The following is a 19,977-nucleotide window of genomic DNA, read 5'->3' as shown; positions in this document are numbered from 1 at the left end:
AATAATGCCAATGATTCGAGGCATTGGAAATAGAAAGAGATCAGTTTTCTGGTCGACAATGTCATAGCCAGAGCATATTGTAAGTACGCCATCTTCCTTTGCGACTACTTTAATAGCAGGCAAAGGCACATGTTGACAGCCTCGTGATTCCAGCGCTCAGAATTTGCTGGATTTCATTTTGTTGTAAGCCTGTAAGGTTTGTTACGAATGACCATGGCGTCTTTTAGCTTAAAGGGCACACCGACCACCGATGTCGAAGGTGGGTGAGCTCCTATGCAAATTAAGTCAGGCGTCGATGAAGGGCGCAAAAATATCAAATATTCTTTCGCACGGACGTCGATCCTCACAGTACCATGTTAGAACAGTCCTGTCCCTTGTATGCTTATTTTCTAAACGACCCAGCTGAGCAGCTCTGTTGAACCATGCTCTGTACAAGTAGGCTTCGACGTACCCGCGGCCTTCTTCGTGTTTTGTGGCGGTCATCTCCATTTTTGTTAGTCTTCGAGTGTATGTTCTATACTTAAGTACTGGTAGAACGCCTTAACAATAGTAGTTGTTAAGGCTTTTCAAGGATAGCGATAAGTTGCCGGTCATAACTTTTTTGTGCCGGCTTTATGCCTTCCAAGAAACTTCTAATATTTTATAGATTTCTTTCTCATGATGCGTGTATCCTGTCAGTAACTACTTACCTTGATAATCGCAGTATTGCATACATTGCATAGGTTGGCAACCCATGAAAATGTTTTGCTCTCTCGCTTGGTTATTGAACATGACTATAATATTTGGCATGTGCTTAGACTTCACTCGTAGTGTTTCAATTTACTTGTTTATTTGAAAGAGTCCATGTGGTCTTTCACTATGTCGCTTAAGGTCTTATTAGTTTGCTGAAAAGTATCCTGAGTGATGCTGATGTCATCGGGAAACAAGACGTTGCTGAAATGCTTTTACGTGACTCTCACCCCCCCAATCTCTCCCTGTTTATTAACTGTAATAGCTGTAAGCATGCAGTGAATAGCAATAAATATTTTGCGTACGCTTAGCTGACACTTTTCTTAATTGCAATTTTCCCGAGTTGATTGGGACATCGAAATTCTATTCGTAAACTTCGGAAGCTCTATAGACAGGTTAGTTCTTGCCAGATTTCTCGGTTACCAAATTTCTGACTTGGATTCCACTCACTGTTACCCTTTGTGTCTTCTGGGTTAATAAGCGAATTGCTACTCTGATTCTCTATTACTTCGGTGAATAGTTTTTATCATAATAAGATCATGCTAATGGGCCCTTAATTTACAATTATTTATTGTCTCCATTTTCAGATTAATATGACGCAGGCATCTCCGAAGCCTCTGGTGCAGTTTGAAGTCTTGAGCCACTGCGAAGGGGTCGCAGGAATAAAAGGTTGTCTTCACTTTTTTAAGACGACTCACGCATAACGCCTAATGAAGTAGTCGGCAGGGTCTGCGACAGTAGTGTTTATTAAAAAAAGGATCATCATCTGAAGACTACGCAATTATACAGAGTCCGCCGTCATGAACAAAAGAAATAAATAATCGTATGTAACCCGCACTATATAGATGTATATTACACATTACGATCACTGCCAAAAGATTTCTATTGGACTCGTAGCGCCATTCACCATCATAGAGAGTTTTAGAATAGGGGCCCCAAAAATTTTGCATTACAAAAGAAATAGTGTCAGTGGCACTGAACATGCGCGAGACGGAAGGAGGACTTAGTGTCTGTGGCGGCGACGCAATTTCACGGGAATAGCGTTCTGACCAAATCTCGACGCAAAGGTTTTGCATCAACGAACATGGTGGCATCCATCAAAGCGATGGCTTTCGCTTTTACTCGTTTCATGTAAAATCATGGGTTAAGGGAGAAATCATTGTTATTTCTTAGATCGGTAGCTCAACTTGAAGGCCGCCAGGCTTAACACAAACGTATCTCGCTGGTAAGGAGAGGCGCGTCTCGTTTTTAGGTCAAGGCAGATAATGTTCAGGGTGGAAAACTATTATAAACACCAATATTATTGTAAACATGGCAATTTTATTACAAACACTGTAGGTTAGTACCTAGACTTTATTTATTATTGATGAAAATCGTATTAAAAAAGCAATTATGTTGCCGTGCTTTAGATTTTTTTTCTTATTGTTGAATCTTCCGTTCTCACTAGTCGACGAGCTGCAAGCGCACAACGGACAGAGGGAGCACTTCAGCCGTTATAAAGCACGTTGCGAACAGTGCTCGCAAAGTTCTTTGCGGTCACAATGGGAGGGGCGTCTACTGGAAAACTGCCGTTCATTACCTACCCTTTGGCGCGGATGTCAATAAGCGCCTTAAATGTGCGAAGCATATTAATTTTATAATAAATGTTGACTGTCAATTCATGTCTTCGTGATGAGAAAACGACACATATTGGGCACATCTTTTGATTTGCCAAATAAGGTTTGCAAGAAACATTATAGTTCTTGTACAATAGTCACGAACGCTTTCCCCGTGTGACCACAGGATAAGTATGCGTGCACTAAAGAGGTCCTTTCATTTTTGTGCGAAAAAGACGTTTACTATCAGCTATGCCACAGCGTTTTATATCCAACTCCCGCACGCAATGAACGAAAGTAGATCGAATTCATAAACTCCGTGATTCTTCAAGTGCATTGAGAACGCCCGTAAGCAGTTCTCTGTGGTAATCGCCAATATCTGCGCGAGATCGGCAAAGGAGGTGGATGCCTTCTGCCTTTTTGCCACCCACTTCCACGAGCTGACAGAACTGGCTGCAGAGCTGCCCTGTGTATTGTCACGACTTTGAGGTGGTCCCGTAGCGCTCGTCACCCGTTTCGTGACAGAGCGTTGGTAGCGAAGACTCCGAGTCAGGCGTCGGTGAAAATAACGAAAGGGACTTTATACACTATATACAGGTCATTATACAGGACAAGATCGGGTCGGCACGGGGGCCGAGAGCTCACAGCAAACGCGACTGTTCCCGCACGGCGACGTCCGGCGAGACTGCAACGCGTGACACATTTCACTCCACTCGAGAGCGGCACTCAGCTCCCGGTGGGTCGGCGGATCCGGTTTTCCAGGCGGCTGCGTCGGGCCTTTTAATGCCCCGAGAAACCATTGTCACTCAAACGGCCCAATACAAAGCCAGCACTCGACGGTCGTCCGAGAGGTCCAACCAGCGACCGCGCTGGCCACCCGGTTCAAAGGTGGCGCGCGCGGTGACCTCCAGGCAAAAGGAGGTACGGCGCCGGGCTGTCTGGCACTTGGTTGCACGTTTGGACATGTCGCTCGCCGATGCTTCTCCGCAGGACACCGCTGCCTGACGGCTCAGCATCTTGACTTGTCAAGGGAGAATTAGGGCGCTGTGCCTTTCGGCGCAGCCCCGGGTTTGTCCAAAGGGCGTTCGCAGGATAAATTCTGCATCTTGTAGATTCGGAATACGGGCTTGTGGTAATGGCACAACAGTATACAATGTCCATGTCACGGCCGATGTCAGCAAGGACAGTTTTATACTCCTATACAAGGTTAAGCCATGTAGGTGTCCCTTCTGCTGATGTATCAGTACTGCATTTTGAATCCTGTTATTTCAGCCATTCTTGAAACTGATGTGCTGCTCTAGAATGTGGAAACATCCAGTTTTTTTTCTGGGTAATGTTGATCGCAGTGCTTTCTGTCTTCTCCTATTGCCATAACTACATGTAGTTTAGACACGTAGCTGTGCTAGCCAGCTTTGCTTTCGCTTCTGCCTCTGATTTTGCGCGTTAAAAATGACTTTCCTGACTGGAAAATTATGGCTATTTAGAAGTAAATGCGAGAGAAATGCGTTAGCATTACGTCGCACCCGTTTTGATGTTCCGGATCCGAGACGTAAACCGGTTTAGCGCATTGCAAAGTGCTGTTTAGGAGCACGCTCAACACGTGCCATGCTAAAGGGTGGCTGCTTGGGCAGGCTGGTAAAACTTTCTTTAGACAAGGAAAAATCTTTAGCGTGCAAATCGTAGAAAGGAAGGTAGAAGGCGACAGGACAGAGTTCACACTAAAGACCAAGCACAGTACTCAGATAGCGGGAATACAAGTATAATCGGAGTGGTGGGAAAGGGGGGAAGTAGGGGATGAAATAATTGCGTAGGCATATGTGCAAGAACACGCATCATTACTGAGATACTGACATTCATTGTCTAATAAGTTGCTATAAGGCGCGTTCATTCATTTCTTTTCCCTTGCATCGCGAGTAAGCGAGGCCTCATGAATTTCACGTGCACTTTTGTCATTGTATTTGGCGGCAACATGACAATCGTCAAAACTGATTGCACTTGTATTCCCGTCATCTGATCAATAAACCTGGTTGTTAGTTTGCGCTGTGCCCTGTCGCCTTCTTCCTTTCGTTTTATGAATTTCTCACTAAAAAAAAATTTCACCGGCGATTACAATACCCCCTAATGCGGAATTTGAGCGCAGCTATATACGTGTTTTCATTTCGCAATATACTGAGACAAAGAATTTCAGAGAGACATCTAGCAGAGGTCAAGCGCGTAGCCGCCTAGCTACGGTGGGGAGGCGGTGCGCGGGGCCCGGGTGCCAGTCGGAGCGGGGGTGTCGCATATGTCAGAACACCCACCCCCCTTTCGCCGGCTTGATTGGGGGTAAATGGTAGCGGAGCGTTTCATGTGCGGGGCGCTCGTGGGGTGCGCTGATGTCCCACCATGATTTGTTTGTCGTCAGTACGTATACAGTGTTCCATTTATCAGTTTTGTATCAATTTCGCGGTGTTCAATAAAAACACTGTCTCCTAGTCCTAGCTAACCATCTCTTTGCCATATTGTTGTTGTCACGGCAGCGCCCTGTGGGGCGCTACCGTGACATTGAGCTTTATTGAGCCCGATTCTCTTTAATCTAAATATCCTTGGCGCTGCTGAAACATTACCCAAGACAATTCACCTATCGATGTACGCTGACGATATTAGTATTTGGTCTTCTGCGGTGACTTGTCTTCAAGTGCGCGCAATAATTCAGCGTGCAGCCACCCTAACTTGTTCGTATCTCCGCAAACAAGGCCTTAGTGTGTTCATCGAAAAATGCGCTTTAATCGCGTTTACACGCAAACACATGGCACCGTACCCTGTTTCTCTCAATGGCCAGGGTACCAATGCGAGAAGTATCAGCGCTTCTTAGGTGTGATTATTGACAGGGACCTTTCATGGAGCCCCCACTGCATCTACCTGAAGCGGAGACTAATTTCGATTGTGCATATAATAAGGTTCCTGTGAGGAAAAACGTGGGTCATGTCGGCACGGTCCATGCTGCAGCTGTAGAGAGCTCTGTTTCAGGGCTCCTTACAGTACAGCTTGCCGGTCTTGGCGAACACATGTAAAATAAACATTCGTACCCTCGAGAGTTTGCAAGGCCAGGCTGTGCGGACATGTCTTGAACTACCAGAATGCGCCTCGACTCACGCGACACTCATGCTTGCTAGCGACTAATTCGTTCCAACATACATAACGATTGACAACCTTAGAGCACACATTACCCAGTCACTATATTGCTGCTTAGTGTCGCTGTCATTAGTGAACGAGGCGTATGAACAAAGAAAGATTTGCACTGATGGATCTCTCTAGGCCACGAGCTCCACAGGCGCTGCAATCATCCCGGCCTTACAGGTCACAATTACGTTCAAGGTGTCCCATATAACGGCCTCTACGGCAACAGAGCTTGCCGCTCTACGTACCGCTGTTAACTGCATCGCACAAGCGAAACCTCGACAGTGGGTTGTTTTAGAGCGCAGCTCCTTGACGCCCATTCCCGCGCTTTACGCCGCCATCGGCCTCGCCGTTATGCCTCGTTGTAACGAAGGCCATCATCCGCGCGCTTCTCTAGCTGCTCGCGCTCGGCGCGAGTCTTGCTCTCCTTGTCGTATAGTTTCATACAATAACTACTAGAGGGAACTCTGGGGCTAGTGCCTACGGGAACTACAATGGGAGTGGTTGTACCAAGATAGGAATTATGGGAAGTACATGAACTTGCGTAAATTTCGTCCTTCTGGCTTCAAACGGCTTTGTGACTTTGTAAACTCATTTGCAACAATGTACTGCGTAATAGGTAATTAAATAAAACTTACTAAAATTGTCTTACGGCAGAATTAGAGCACAGGAACTCTAGCACAGAGAAGCCGGATATTGAAACCATTAAGCCACGGACGTATGTGTCGACAAGTGATGTGAAACGCCCTTGTGAATTTGTGGCGGCCATATTTGTATAGCTACCCTTTGACGCCATGGACACCCACGCACTTTGTTGGTTGTCATCACTGAATGACCCCTCAGGCCACCTTGCTGGTTGGGAACTTCGCCAGCAGGACTACAATATTCACGGGCTCTACCGTAGCGGCCACCAGCACTCTGACGCCGTCGCCCTCTCGCGCTCTCCCTTGCCCGACGACAATGTCCGCTGCTCCGTATTCCTGCTTGCCCTTTCTTGCATCGACCTTCGTACTATCACTTCCGAGCAGCGCCCGAACCACTGGATCGCCTAGCTGATAGACTTGCTCTCTGATGCATCGGCCCAACCAACCACACGCGTGTTACGTCGGGAAGGCCACCGTTGTGCCATTCTCGACGACCTACTCCACCGACGCAATTACACCGCCGATGGCCGCCAGTGGTTGCTAGTAGTACCCCGCAATCTGTATTCTGAAATATGTTCGTCATTCCACTCTGACCCACAGTGTGCACCCTCGGGAGTATTCAAAACTTCCCAGCGCATTCGACAGCGGTTCTAATGGCGCGGAATGTACAGTACCACTGCGTCCAGGGCAAGCTCGTTCTCTCGTGCCCCGATTGTCACCGCGCCTCTCGCCAGTCAGTCTGCAACCGTTACCTTGTCCTAGCCAGCCGTTAGGGCGCATCGGCATCGATTTGTATGGGCCAGTTCTCCTGAAATCTGCTGGTAACCGCTGGGCCATCGTGGCTGTTCACCACCTCACGCGATATACGGAAACTGCCGCTCCTTCCTGCTTCGCCGATTCATACTGCGTCATGGTCCACCACAGGAATTGCTCAGTGATCGCGGACGTGTCTTCTCGTCGGAAGTCGTTGAAGCCATCCTCAAAGAGTACCACGTTGTGCACCGCACAACTAGTGCTTACCATCCGTAGACCGATGACCTCAGAGAACGCTTTAACCGTACGCTTGGCGACATGCTCGCAATGAACGTAGCCTCCGACCATACAAATTGGTATGTCATTTAACCATTCGCAACCTACACCTTCAATACCGCCAATCATAGCACCACTAGCTTTTCACCCTCTTTCTTATTGTACGCCCGGGACCCGTCGCACACAATCGACACATTCCTTCCACACAAGCTGGGTGTATCTGAGTGGGCGCCTATTTCTGATAAAGCCAGACATACCGAAGGGTGTCGCGATCTCGCGCGGGCCTTTACTTCAAATGACCAAGAGCACCAGAAGAACATTCGCGGTGACACCACATCTGCGCCCACTTTCTTGCCCGGAGCACTCGTGTGGCTCTCGGACCCTTACACTGCACCTGGGCGCTCGTCTAAACGACTTCCCAAGTATGAAGGCCCCTCCTGCGTCGTCGATCACACATCTCCGCTCAACTACGTGATCAAGCCCGTTGAACCGTCTTCGGACATGCGCAGTCGGGGACGAGACATTGTCAGCATCGACCGCCTCACGACCTACTATGAGCCACTCATAGTGACAATATGTTAGGTCGCCGGGTGGCTCTATTTCCGTTGCCGGGGTTAATTGTAGAGAAAAATTGGAACAATATACTGCGTAGTCCTCTCCAGCGCTTCCTAGTGGGTCGTCCTCTTGAGCTCTTTTGCTCGTAAATGCCACTCGTGCTGGGAGTCCGTGCCCTGATATAGGTCGGCCCCAAACGCCGGTGACTAATGAACGTCCTTATACAGGTTTGACCTCCGCACATCAGTCAACAATACGTACGCCTTAAGCACGCTGCAGCGCTGATGTCTTCGCTGAAGCTGCTGACGGATTCCACCGCTCATTCCGAATGCCCGGGCCGCTACGTACTTTCAAGCCACACGACTCTTGTGTTAACATTATGCCACAGTACATGCTTTATGCACAACAATAGACCATATTCAACTCAACTATAGGCCATATTCACGCTATCAATCAGGTGATATTGAAATGTGCGGAATATAACCAACCCTTATATATAGCTTTCACAGATTACGAGAAAGCTTTTGATTCAGTCGAAACCTCAGCAGTCATGGAGGCATTACGGAATCAGGGTGTAGACGAGCCGTATGGAAAATACTGAAAGATAAATATAGCGGCTCCACAGCCACCGTAGTCCTCCATAAAGAAAGCAACAAAATCCCAATAAAGAAAGGCAGGGAGATACGATCTCTCCAATGCTGTTCACCGCGTGTTTACAGGAGGTATTCAGAGACCTGGATTGGGAAGAATTGGGGATAAGAGTTAATGGAGAATACCTTAGTAACTGGCGATTCGCTGATGATATTGCCTTAATTAGTAACTCAGGGGACTATTTGCAATGCATGCTCACTGACTTGGAGAGGCAAAGCAGAAGGGTGGGTCTAAAAATTAATCTACAGAAAACTAAAGTAATGTTTAACAGTCTCGAAAGAGAACAGCAGTTTACGATAGGTAACGAGGCAGTGGAAGCGGTAAAGGAATACACCCACTTAGGACAGGTAGCGACCGCGGATTCGGATCATGAGACTGAAAAAATCAGAAGAAAAAGAATGGGCTGGGGTGCGTTTGGCAGGCATTCTCAGATCATGAACAGCAGGTTACCATCATCCCTTAAGAGAAAAGTGTATAGCAGCTGCGTCTTACCAGTACTCACGTACGGGGCAGAAAGCTGGAGGCTTACGAAGAGGGTTCTACTTAAATTGAGGACGACGCAACGAGCTATGGAAAGAAAAATGATAGGTGTAACGTTAAGGGATAAGAAAAGAGAAGATTGGGTGAGGGAACAAACGCGAGTTAATGACATCCTAGTTGAAATCAGGAAAAAGAAATGGGCATGGGCAGGACATTTAATGAGGAGGGAAGATAACCGATGGTCAGTAAGGGTTACGAACTGGATTCCAAGGGAAGGGAAGCGTAGCAGGGGACTGCAGAAAGTGAGGTGGGAGGATGAGATTAAGAAGTTGCAGGGACAACATGGCTACAATTAGTACACGACCAGGGTAGTTGGAGAAGTATGGGAGAGGCCTTTGCCCTGCAGTGGGCGCAACCAGGCTGATGATGATGATAATGATGATGATGATGATGACATGCTTTATACGATTCAGCACGATGTAACGACATCGCAGACAGACGACCTTTCTCGGGAAGAACATGGTCAAGCCGCATCTGCTGCGATACCATCGAGCGATCAAACACCAGAAATTCCAAACTGCCTGGACACAAACTCCTGTATCAGCGACACGAATCAAGAAAATACGGCAGCAGCCAGTTCTCCTGATGAAATTAAGCCAACTTGCTTACCGCCAAGACGAAATCGCAAACCAAGTACCAGCATGACGCACCGTGGAATTACCGAGCGTCCATTCTCAATAACGTCGCAGCAGCGTCGGAAGAGCCTTCTGAGAAGGCTGCCACACTGCACGCGCCACGAGGCAACTCTCACAAAAAGGAGCAGTGTACACCCTACTCATTGATCTCTGCATCAATTAGCGCCAGCAATGAAAGGCATATTGCGATATATACGCTACGTCATCTCTCACAACATCGCAAAGGTCAATATCCGCAACTTCAAGAACAACTTCAGCGACCCCGAAGACAGCTTCGAAACAGACGACGACAAAGAGCGTCGCCGAGAGCAGACATAGGACGACAAGAAGGACGTCAACGCTCGGCCTACTCAAACCAAGCCGAACACAACGAATGCGACATTTTTCCAGCAAGAAACGTCGCCGAGGACGGCTTTGGTAGTGATCAAGATTGCACCTACGCCGAGGACTTTAACGGCGACGCCACACAATACGATGCAATAGATACAGATCATTTTTGAGCAAGATATTCCAACAACCATTCGAGCGAGCAGCAGCCCACGTCTACCAGTAGCGACCAGTGGACAAAGGTCAAAAGAACGTCACAAATAATAGACATGAAACAAGTATAGGCAACGCCATGTACCATTCAATCCCGAAAGACGTCAACCATACGCTGATTTGCGGATCCTACGTGACGCCCTTGCCGCATTCATTTTCGAGCAGGGCGCTCGCTGTGACACCGGCTGTATTCATATGCGGGCCGCTTATACTATGTCCCACTGGACGCTACAGCAAGCCTCGCCCACCAGAGCCATGAAGCCGATGGGGTTACAGTAATATCGTGGGATGTTGGGCTAACTGCATATCTTTATTGTTCTTTTATCAGCATCTCCTAGTTCCCTCGTATGTTGCTTATCGCTCGCACCTTCCCTGAAGCAGGAGGAAGGGACAGTACGGTGCACTGCTGGGGAAAGAGACGAAAAATAAAGACAGTGTTCGCACTACCACGTTGTTTTACGTCCGCAACCTCCTGCTCGCGTCACACACACACAAGGCGTGGCGGGTGGGCTCGTTGCGGCATCTCGCTGAGGCCGCAGAATCTAGGGAGCGCTTGGATTTCAATTCTGACACTTTATGGGTATAAAGCTCTAATAAACTTTTGATGCGAAACGTGCATTGACATTTTCAAAGTCGTGCTTTAGATTTTCAATTCCGGAATATTGTGGGTTTAATGGTGTTATGAACATTTGACGCCAACGGCGCATTGACTTTTCTAAAGTCTTAGATCGGAAGATACAACGAGACAAGCCAAATGAACACACTTTCAGACAAGTTGACAAAACACGCAGTCAGATACGATGAGACGAAGCGTTGTGGTTCATTTGTGCCGTCATGTCGCATAAAATATTATCAACATATTTTTCACCTACGCCAAAGCATTCAAGTCAAGACACTAAAGCAAGCCAGGGTAACTGCGTTCTTTTTATTTTTTCTACTTTGACTTTTATTCGTGAGGACACATTGAGCCTCTCATTTTTTTTTATTTTCGCTACCCTACCCGCGGGCTGCCAGAGCCTGCCACAGCACATGCGTTTTTCTCGTGTTGCCCCTACCAACGCGCGGCGCACTTCGGTGCGCGTTTGGTTTTCTCTGGCCGAGTGGATTTTCGCCTGGCAGGGTTTTGGAGAGAGAGAGAATGAAACCTTTATTTGAAGTAGTGACTTGTCAGTCAAGGTGGGAGGGTCCCTTATTCCAGGAACCCTCTGGCTTGGATCGCCCTCCGCGCTTGGGCGACGAGTTGGCGCTGGTCGACCAGGTCCGGCTTGGAGATCGCAGCCTCCCACGTTTCAGCGAGGAAGTGTGGGTCTGCGTCTGCTGCTATTAGTTGTGTCGCTGTGATGCTTGCTCGGGTGTTCTTGCATTGCAGGAGGAGGTGCGCCAGGGTGTCTGGCACGTTGCAGTGTGGACAGGTGTAGCTGTATTGCGTCGGGTGTAAATGATGCAGTAAGCTTCTGTGGGTAAAGGTATTGCCCTGAAGTCGCCTGTAGTCTGTGCCTTCGTTTCTTGTTAGTTTTGGATGTGGTGGAGGGTAGATCCTGCGTCGAAGCCGATAGTGTTGTAGTAGTGTTTGGTAACTTAACGCTATTGTTTCCGTTTCCTCCTCTGATTTGGGAGGGTGGGACCTATCTAGAATGTCGTGCGGGAAGCCCGGTTGATGCTTGCGCGGGCCGCGGTGTGTGCCGCTTCATTCCCCACGAGTCCCTCGTGTCCCGGAACCCACATGATGAAGGTGTAGGGGGGAGGAGTATCGCCACGTTTCAGTAAATTGATCGCTTTGATGGAGATCCTGCCCTTCATGTAGTTGCGTGCCACTGTTTGAGAGTCGGTGAAGACCACTATGGCATCCTCGCTTGTATGGGTGGCGAGTGCTTTAACGACCTCCTTAGCTGTGTCTGCGCGTTTGGCGAGAATTGTCGCTAACGCCAGTGTCGTCCCCCTGTAGTCTGTGACGCTGATGGCGAAGGCGTTTCGGCCCGGATACTTGGCTGCGTCAACGCAGAGCGCCTGCGGGTCGTTACGGTGCTTTCGTCTGATGGCGTTTACCCTGGCGAGCCATCTGCCTCGATGGTGTTCTAGAGGCATGTTCCAAGGGATCTGAAGAACTTCTAGACATTCTCGCAGCTTCGATGTGATCTTTTCCTTACGTTAGCCATCGTGTTCTAGGTTGGTTACGTACGCTGTGCGTCGGAGGACTGCTCGGCCTGTGGTTGTGAGCTTGAGTCTCTCGATCTGGTTGATGAGGTGCGCTTCCACCAGTTCTTCTCAGGAGTTGTGAACTCCCACGCGAAGCAATCGGTCAGTAGAAACGGTTGTCGGTAGTCCTAGGGCGAGCTTCGTGACCTTTCGTATTAGAAGATTGAGCTTTTGTTTCTCGGCTGTCTTCAGGTGGAGGTAAGGAGTTCCGTATGTAATGCGGCTGTAAAGAAGGGCTTGTATTATTTGCAAAGCGTCGTGCTCTTTGAGGCCATTGCGGCGATTGGCCACCCGTCGTATCAGATGAGTAAGCTGTGGCACGGTGTTGTGTAGCCTGGGGAGTATGGCAGAGCCGGACCCGTCTTTGTGTATACGGACTCCGAGGACGCGAACTGAGTCGACCTTCGGTGTCGGGACTCCCTGAAGAAGGACTTGTGGGTCCGGTGCGTCGTGGCATGGGGGCCGGCTTTATTTGGGGGCCCGATTTATTTGGGGCACAGTGGAGTCCGCAGGTGTTGAGGTGCCGTTCGATGATGTTGACCGCCTCCTGAAGACGGGCCTCCTGTTCGCCCGTGTTCGCGCCTCTCGTCCACAGTGTGATATCACCTGCATAGATAGCGTGGAGTATCCCTGGGACGGTGTCTAGGAGGCGGGGAAGTTTGAGGAGGGCAACGTTGAAGAGAAGTGGCGGGACTACCGAACCTTGTGGCCTACCCCTGTTAGGTAGGTGAAATGTCTTGCTCCGGAGGTTGGCAATCCCCACCGTGGCCGTACGGTTGGTGAGAAAAGCGCGCATGTAGGCATATGTTTTGGCACCGCAGCCGATATCTTCTTGGTTACGGAGAATGGCTTCATGGCTCACGTTATCAAAGGCAGCCTTTACGTCTGGAAGACTTGCGTGTTTGCTCAAATGGTCAAGAATATCTTCCTGTAGTTGGAAGAGGACGTCCTGCGTGGAGAGCATCTGCAGGAAGCCGAACATGGTGTGCGGATAGCGATCGCTTTCCTCGAGATGTGTGGTGAGCCGCTCGCTGACCATGTGTTCTAACAGTTTCCCGGCGCAGGACGTAAGGGAGATGGGGCGGAGATTTGCGACGGAGATGGGTTTGTTTGGCTTTTTATGTTTAAGTATTTGACAGCTGAAGGTGTTTCCCAAAATGAAATTAGTCGCCGTATGGCTGCCGTGTACGTTGAACATTGCATTTCATTGGCCACTCTGAAGCGTTGAAGCAAACGGTGAAAAAAGGACGTGAAAGCTGCAAGGACGATCCGAGACCGGACCATAGCCATCGTGCAATCACCCCCAACACAATTACAAAGGTTGATGAGCTGATTAGACAAGAACGGAGGATAAGCATCGATGAACTGGCAGAGCGTGTGAACATCAGTCGCGGTTCCTTTCACACCATAATTCATGAACATCTCCGTTATTGGCTCTTGTGTACGCAATGAATGCCCAAGATTTTGAACCACGGCCAGAAGAAGGTTCTGCGCTGCACCGCGAGAACAACAATCAAGATGATGCCTCAGAACCGCTACAAGCAATTGAAGAAACGTGAGAGGCAATGTTAAAGGCACAGAGCCTGGAAGATCAGCGAAGTCTGGTGGACCGGGCCCGGGCTGCGGCATTAGCGAACGGTTTTCTGGACTAAGAGAGCCGCCCACCTAGGGCGAAGAAAGAACACTTTGTCGCTGTTTCTCATAATAAACGTTCATTCCTCCTCCTCTTCCTCATTTCTAATATATCAATTTTGTCCGCTGTAGATGTACTATTAGATGTGATTTACAGAATTGTGATATTATTTTTCATTGTGGAGTTACAGAGTTTTAAACGTGATAGTTTCGTTTTCTGAAAATTCGCTATTTTTGCCAATTTTTAATAAAAAATTGACAACATAAATGAAACATTCGATACCAGAAGTCAGTAGAACTGAAGTTTTCTTTTAAATGCAACAAACCTTGTCAAATTTTGTGGAGTGGTTGCCGAGAAAAACGTATTCACCTTCTACAGGTATTTAGATAGGAGGACCCAAGCTAAAGCTTCCTCTTAAGGAGGAGGCCAAGCTGCAACTTGAGCCCCCCTCCCCCCCCCGAACGAAATTACTGGCTACGCCCCTAAAACAAGAAAGGGGCTGACAGATGGAATAGCACACTGTGGTATAAAGTTTGTAAACAGGGATGAAGTGCCTCAGACAGGCTGGCCAACGTTTCGATAGGAGGACCTATCTTCGTCAAAGGCTTCATAGGTCCTCCCATCGAAACGTTGGCCAGCCTGTCTGAGGCACTTCATCCCTGTTTACAAACTTTATACCACAGTGGCTACACCCCTGACACACACACACACACACACACACACACACACACACACACACACACACACACACACACACACACACACACACACACACACACACACACACACACACACACACACACACACACACACACACACACACACACACACACACACACACACACACACACACACACACACACACGCACACGCACGCACGCACGCACGCACACGCACGCACACACACACACACACACACACACACAAACACACACACACACACACACACGCACGCACACACACACACACACACACACACACACACACACACACACACACACACGCTGTTTAAGCTATTCCATCCCCTTTATGCCTCTAACACGTGACCGGCGTTTAACACCACTGTTTGTACATTTTGGTATTCCTACGGCTAACGCATTACGAAGGCATGGTTGCGGAGGCTCTCGAAATGCAACAAATATTGTTGAGTCTCGTGTCCAGCATCGCGGCATGGAAGCGTTGTTTTTTTGGAGGTCATCATCATCATCATCAGCCTAGTTACGCCCACTGCAGGGCAAAGGCCTCTCCCATACTTCTCCAACTACCCCGGTCATGTACTAATTGTGGCCATGTTGTCCCTGCAAACCTCTTGATGTCATCCGCCCACCTAACTTTCTGCCGCCCCCTACTACGCTTTCCTTCCCTTGGAATCCAGTCCGTAACCCTTAATGACCATCGGTTATCTTCCCTCCTCATTACATGTCCGGCCCATACCCATTTCTTTTTCTTGATTTCAACTAAGATGTCATTTACCCGCGTTTGTTCCCTCACCCAATCTGCTCTTTTCTTATCCCTTAACGTTACACCTATCATTCTTCTTTCCATGGCTCGTTGCGTCATCCTCAATTTCAGCAGAACCCTTTTCGTAAGCCTCCAGGTTTCTGTCCCGTAGGTGAGTACTGGTAAGACACAGCTGTTATACACTTTCCTCTTGAGGGATAGTGGCAACCTGCTGTTCATGACTTGAGAATGCCTGCCAAACGCCCCCCAGCCCATTCTTATTCTTCTGGTTGTTTCAGTCTCATGATCCGGATCCGTGGTCACTACCTGCCCTAAGTAGATGTATTCCCTTACCACTTCCAGTGCCTCGCTACCTATCGTAAACTGCTGTTCTCTTGCGAGACTGTTAAACATTACTTTAGTTTTCTGTAGATTAATTTTCAGACCCACCCTTCTGCTTTGCCTCTCCAGGTCAGTGAGCATGCATTGCAATTGGTCTCCTGAGTTACTAAGCAAGGCAATATCATCAGCGAATCGCAAGTTGCTAAGGTATTCTCCATCAACTTTTATCCCCAATTCTTCCCACTCCAGGTCTCTGAATACCTCCTGTAAACACGCTGTGAATAGCATTGGAGATATCGTATCTCCCTGTCTGACGCCTTTCTTTATTGGGATTTTGTTGCTTTCTTTGTGGAGGATTACGGTGGCTGTGGGACCGCTATAGATAGCTTCCAGTATCTTTACATATGGTTCATCTACACCCTGATTCCGTAGTGCCTCCGTGACTGCTGAGGTTTCGACTGAATCAAATGCTTTTTCGTAATCAATGAAGGCTATATATAAGGGTTGGTTATATTCCGCACATTTCTCTATCACCTGATTGATAGTGTGAATATGGTCTATTGTTGAGTATCCTTTACGGAATCCTGTTTGGTCCTTTGGTTGACAGAAGTCTAAGGTATTCCTGATTCTATTTGCGATTACCTTAGTAAATACTTTGTAGGCAACGGACAGTAAGCTGATCGGTCTATAATTTATATATATAAATATCTATATAAATCTAAATATATATATATATCTATATAAGGTAGCTGTTGCTTGATGCATGTATTAAGAATGTACTTCCAGCGCTGCAAAAAATGAAAAAGAAAATATGCATAGGATTCTTTCAAGATGTCGTTAACAGTCGCAAATCTTTACCTCAATTATTTAACAATCGCGGCTGAGTTGAAATGAATGGCTTCAGTCTTGGTCATACACTACCCCAATCTAAAGCTTGGTGAAAAAAAAAGAACAAATATCGCAAGCTACATTTACATTTAATTTATGTGATATTCCTCCCCCTAAACCCTCCTTCCCCCGTAATTAAAACACACACACACAAAAACAGGCATTTCACGTTCTTTTGAAAGATGAAGATAGTCAGCGTGGAGGCAAACTCTTAGTGATATGTATCCCTCACGACTCAGCAATTGCGAGCTTGGATACAATAACTATCAAATGACTCCATTGAAGGGATTTTTCGTATTCAGCAAACTAACAATTGGAAACCATGGAAACCGCTCTTGAAATTTTGGCTCCACGTGAAACGTATCGCTTAGCGTAACCTGCGATTACAGGCACTGAGGCTAATTTAAGTGGTAGTGGATTTGCAGAAACAGTTATGGCAGTCTGAAAATCGAGATTTTCTTTTGCACTGCCTTTGATGCATTCACAGCACATAGAGAAATGAAGAAACAACGGTGCGGTGTGTCACAATGGTGTCAGAAACTCAGGTGTTTACCTGTAAGAGAAATCAACATCAAAATAATGCACTGCATCTGTGTGCGCAAACAACCCTGAAAAGCTTGTCTACATGAGGAGCCGAACTTGCTCTGCGTTCTTGTGGGTGGCCATGACATCACTTGCGAAAGTTCACTTGCTGTAAATCGGAACGTTGTCTTCCACACTTCTTTCTTGCCTTGCCACGAACTTGCCCTTTCTGTTACAAGCCACCTTCCTGGTGATCTTTGCCCCACCGTCGCCCTGCTTGGGCCATACCCAGGCGCTTACGGTGCCTCTCGCGTACGAGCAGGACTAGGGGACCCTTCGTCCGGCTTTCAGCATATTCAACTGCGCCTTGGTACCGCCGCCTGCTCAAACGTGCATGCTCGGTAGGAAAGCTGGTGCCGCCACCCGCGCGGATCCTTCTTCCTTACCGTTGCTGCGAAAGCATCAAATGGCGCACTGAACAAAAAAGCCGACGTCTGTAACATCGAAGCGGTGACTAAATTCTTATCGGCTTCGACGCCACGTCATGTGCGAGCCGCTACGGAGCAGCACGGGCGAAAGGGACCACTGCTACCGTGCTGGCGCGCCAGGTGTTCGTGAGGGGAGGCGGCATCTCCGCGAATCCACATCCCCCTCGCTCTCAGAAGCCTGTGTTATCCGCGCGTTCCTTGCTGGCGAAAACTCCTGCGTTCTAGCTTCGCCTCGGTAATTGCTATAAAGAAATAAATGTATAAAAGACAATATATTCCAAAAGAAGAACATTGGGGGTAGTGAGTTTGGAACAAATGACCCCAGCTCAGAAGTCCCACTGGGCTGAACTGGCCAAGTGTCTCAACGCGCTCGCTTTCCCGCCAGGAGTTTACAACTCTGTGGACCGCTCAGCGGCGTCCATTAGCACATAATGCTTTCGCATCATAACGTGTAAGGAATGGTTAGGTGACCTCGGATTTCTTTAAACCCCGATGCCCTGCTCTAAATCGGGGCATGCCACTGCGATGATCATGGTCAGGAACTTGCCTTTTCTGCTACAGGTTAGTCACCTTGACAACGCCACTTGCCACTTGGTCACTTGTACATGTACAAGTGACCGTTCTTTATTCGAGGTGTCATCCCCCCCCCCCCCCTGATTCATTTGATTGTCGTTGACAACTGCTGCACGTGGTATGCTCTCTGTATCAAACTTTTCACACTGTTTCTGCTCTGGTTTTACTGGGGTGTGATGTTGAGTTAAACCCCCGCCCTGATACCGATGACAGATGTAATTCGCTTGAATCCATATCTAAAATGCTTTCCCCTTTAAAACTGTCTCAAAACACTGTACTAACCCAACTTGCCGTAATACGCTCTACCCAATCTAACATAGATAGCCTGCTTAGTTAACTTCTCTCTGAGGTCGACACCATCGACAAAAAAAAAAGAAAACATTGGAAAGATGTAATCAACCGACTCACCCGCTGCTTGCACTACCGCTGTGAGTACTCAGCTTGCAAAGCCGTCTTCAGAAGCAACGATTCTCGATTGTAAATGCTATGATGTGGAAAACCGGAACCATCTAAAGAATAAACCATTTTTGTTATTCCGAATTCGAACAATGAAACTTATAAGCACTCTCGGGTACATGTGGCTACTGTCATGTCCCAAAAGCTTTTATTTATCGTGTTGTTTTCTGTCGTTGAAGGAGCACAGCGGCTGAGCTATTTGCTCTCTACCAAGAATCGTCCAAACATTGTTCAATTCGCAGGATTTAAATAATAAAATCGTCATACTTTCAGCTGCTGGGAAATTGAAAGGCACGTGAAGATTACTCCACACGCGCCTGCGTCCCTCGACAAAAACATTTCACCTATGGAACATACCAAATCCCAATTAAATGTTCGTTCCCATCTGTTCATATTTGGCAGCAAGCCTTCCATTTGCAATGCTGAATCTGGCGCACTAGCCGAAACTCCGCAATAGCCACCAACACGTGCTCCCAAACCTTCACTCCCCTGTCAGCGTCAGGTTAATATCACTGCTTTCCATAGTATAGACAGCATCCTAACAAACGGACACAGGTCCGTTTGTTAAAACAAGCACTGGAAACAAGCATCACTGATTATAATACTGACATCAACATAATTACGCAGTCATGGCTGAGCACGTGTATAAAAAACCAGGAGTTCATAAGCATCAATTGCCCTGACTACGTTCACAGGCTCGATAGATTTGGAGGTGGTGAGGTGGCATTTTGGTATTCACGAAACATGGCCTAGTCTCTTGTCGCCATTCTATAACTTCTATCCATGAAAGTATTCGCCTAAATATATCGCTTGCATCATGTACAATTATTCCAGTTCGCTTTTACGATGCAGCCGATTGGGACGTTTCCTTCACTAACGAACTGAATCCCATCCTATGCAATTTCCACTCCCGGTTTCCCCGCGCAAATTTTTTATTATGCGGCGATGCTAAGATTACTGATATAGACTCAAACCTTCTTGCTACTAGCTCACGTCTGTCCAATCAAATTCCTCGATATAACTCTACTGTTCAACCTCACTCAAGTTGTCACTTTGCCAATTCACGAAAATATCGTTTTTGACCTGGATCTAACTGATGAACCCCAGTTAATAACCCTAATGTATATAATGGGTGGATTAAATGACCATAACATAAATGCTATTTTCACTTTCTCTTAAGCTACCTAACTGTCTGAATTTAACCCAATCTATCCGGGATTATAAAAAAAATTATCTTCACTCATATTAACGTTGAACTCGCTGATACCTCAACCACTTCACAAGAACAGCCAAATGAGAAAGCGTTGAACAGAACTGGCTATCGTACAGACAATATATCCTGTTACTGATGCAAAAGTACGA

General features: G+C 47.5%; 1 long non-coding RNA gene across 3 annotated transcripts in view; it reads right to left on the bottom strand.

Moving 5' to 3' along the window:
• LOC129387301 (uncharacterized) overlaps positions 1 to 19,977 on the bottom strand; it is a 54,798-nt gene that overhangs the window by 30,931 nt on the left and 3,890 nt on the right. For all 3 annotated transcript variants that reach the window (XR_008614573.2, XR_008614575.2, XR_008614574.2), the window contains exon 2: positions 18,568 to 18,668. This is a non-coding gene — a long non-coding RNA (uncharacterized lncRNA). The remainder of the gene's footprint in view (positions 1 to 18,567; positions 18,669 to 19,977) is intronic.

Source organism: Dermacentor andersoni, chromosome 2 (genome assembly GCF_023375885.2).
Source record: "Dermacentor andersoni chromosome 2, qqDerAnde1_hic_scaffold, whole genome shotgun sequence".
NCBI classification, from domain to species: domain Eukaryota; kingdom Metazoa; phylum Arthropoda; class Arachnida; order Ixodida; family Ixodidae; genus Dermacentor; species Dermacentor andersoni.
This window is presented reverse-complemented; position numbering and strand designations above follow the sequence as displayed.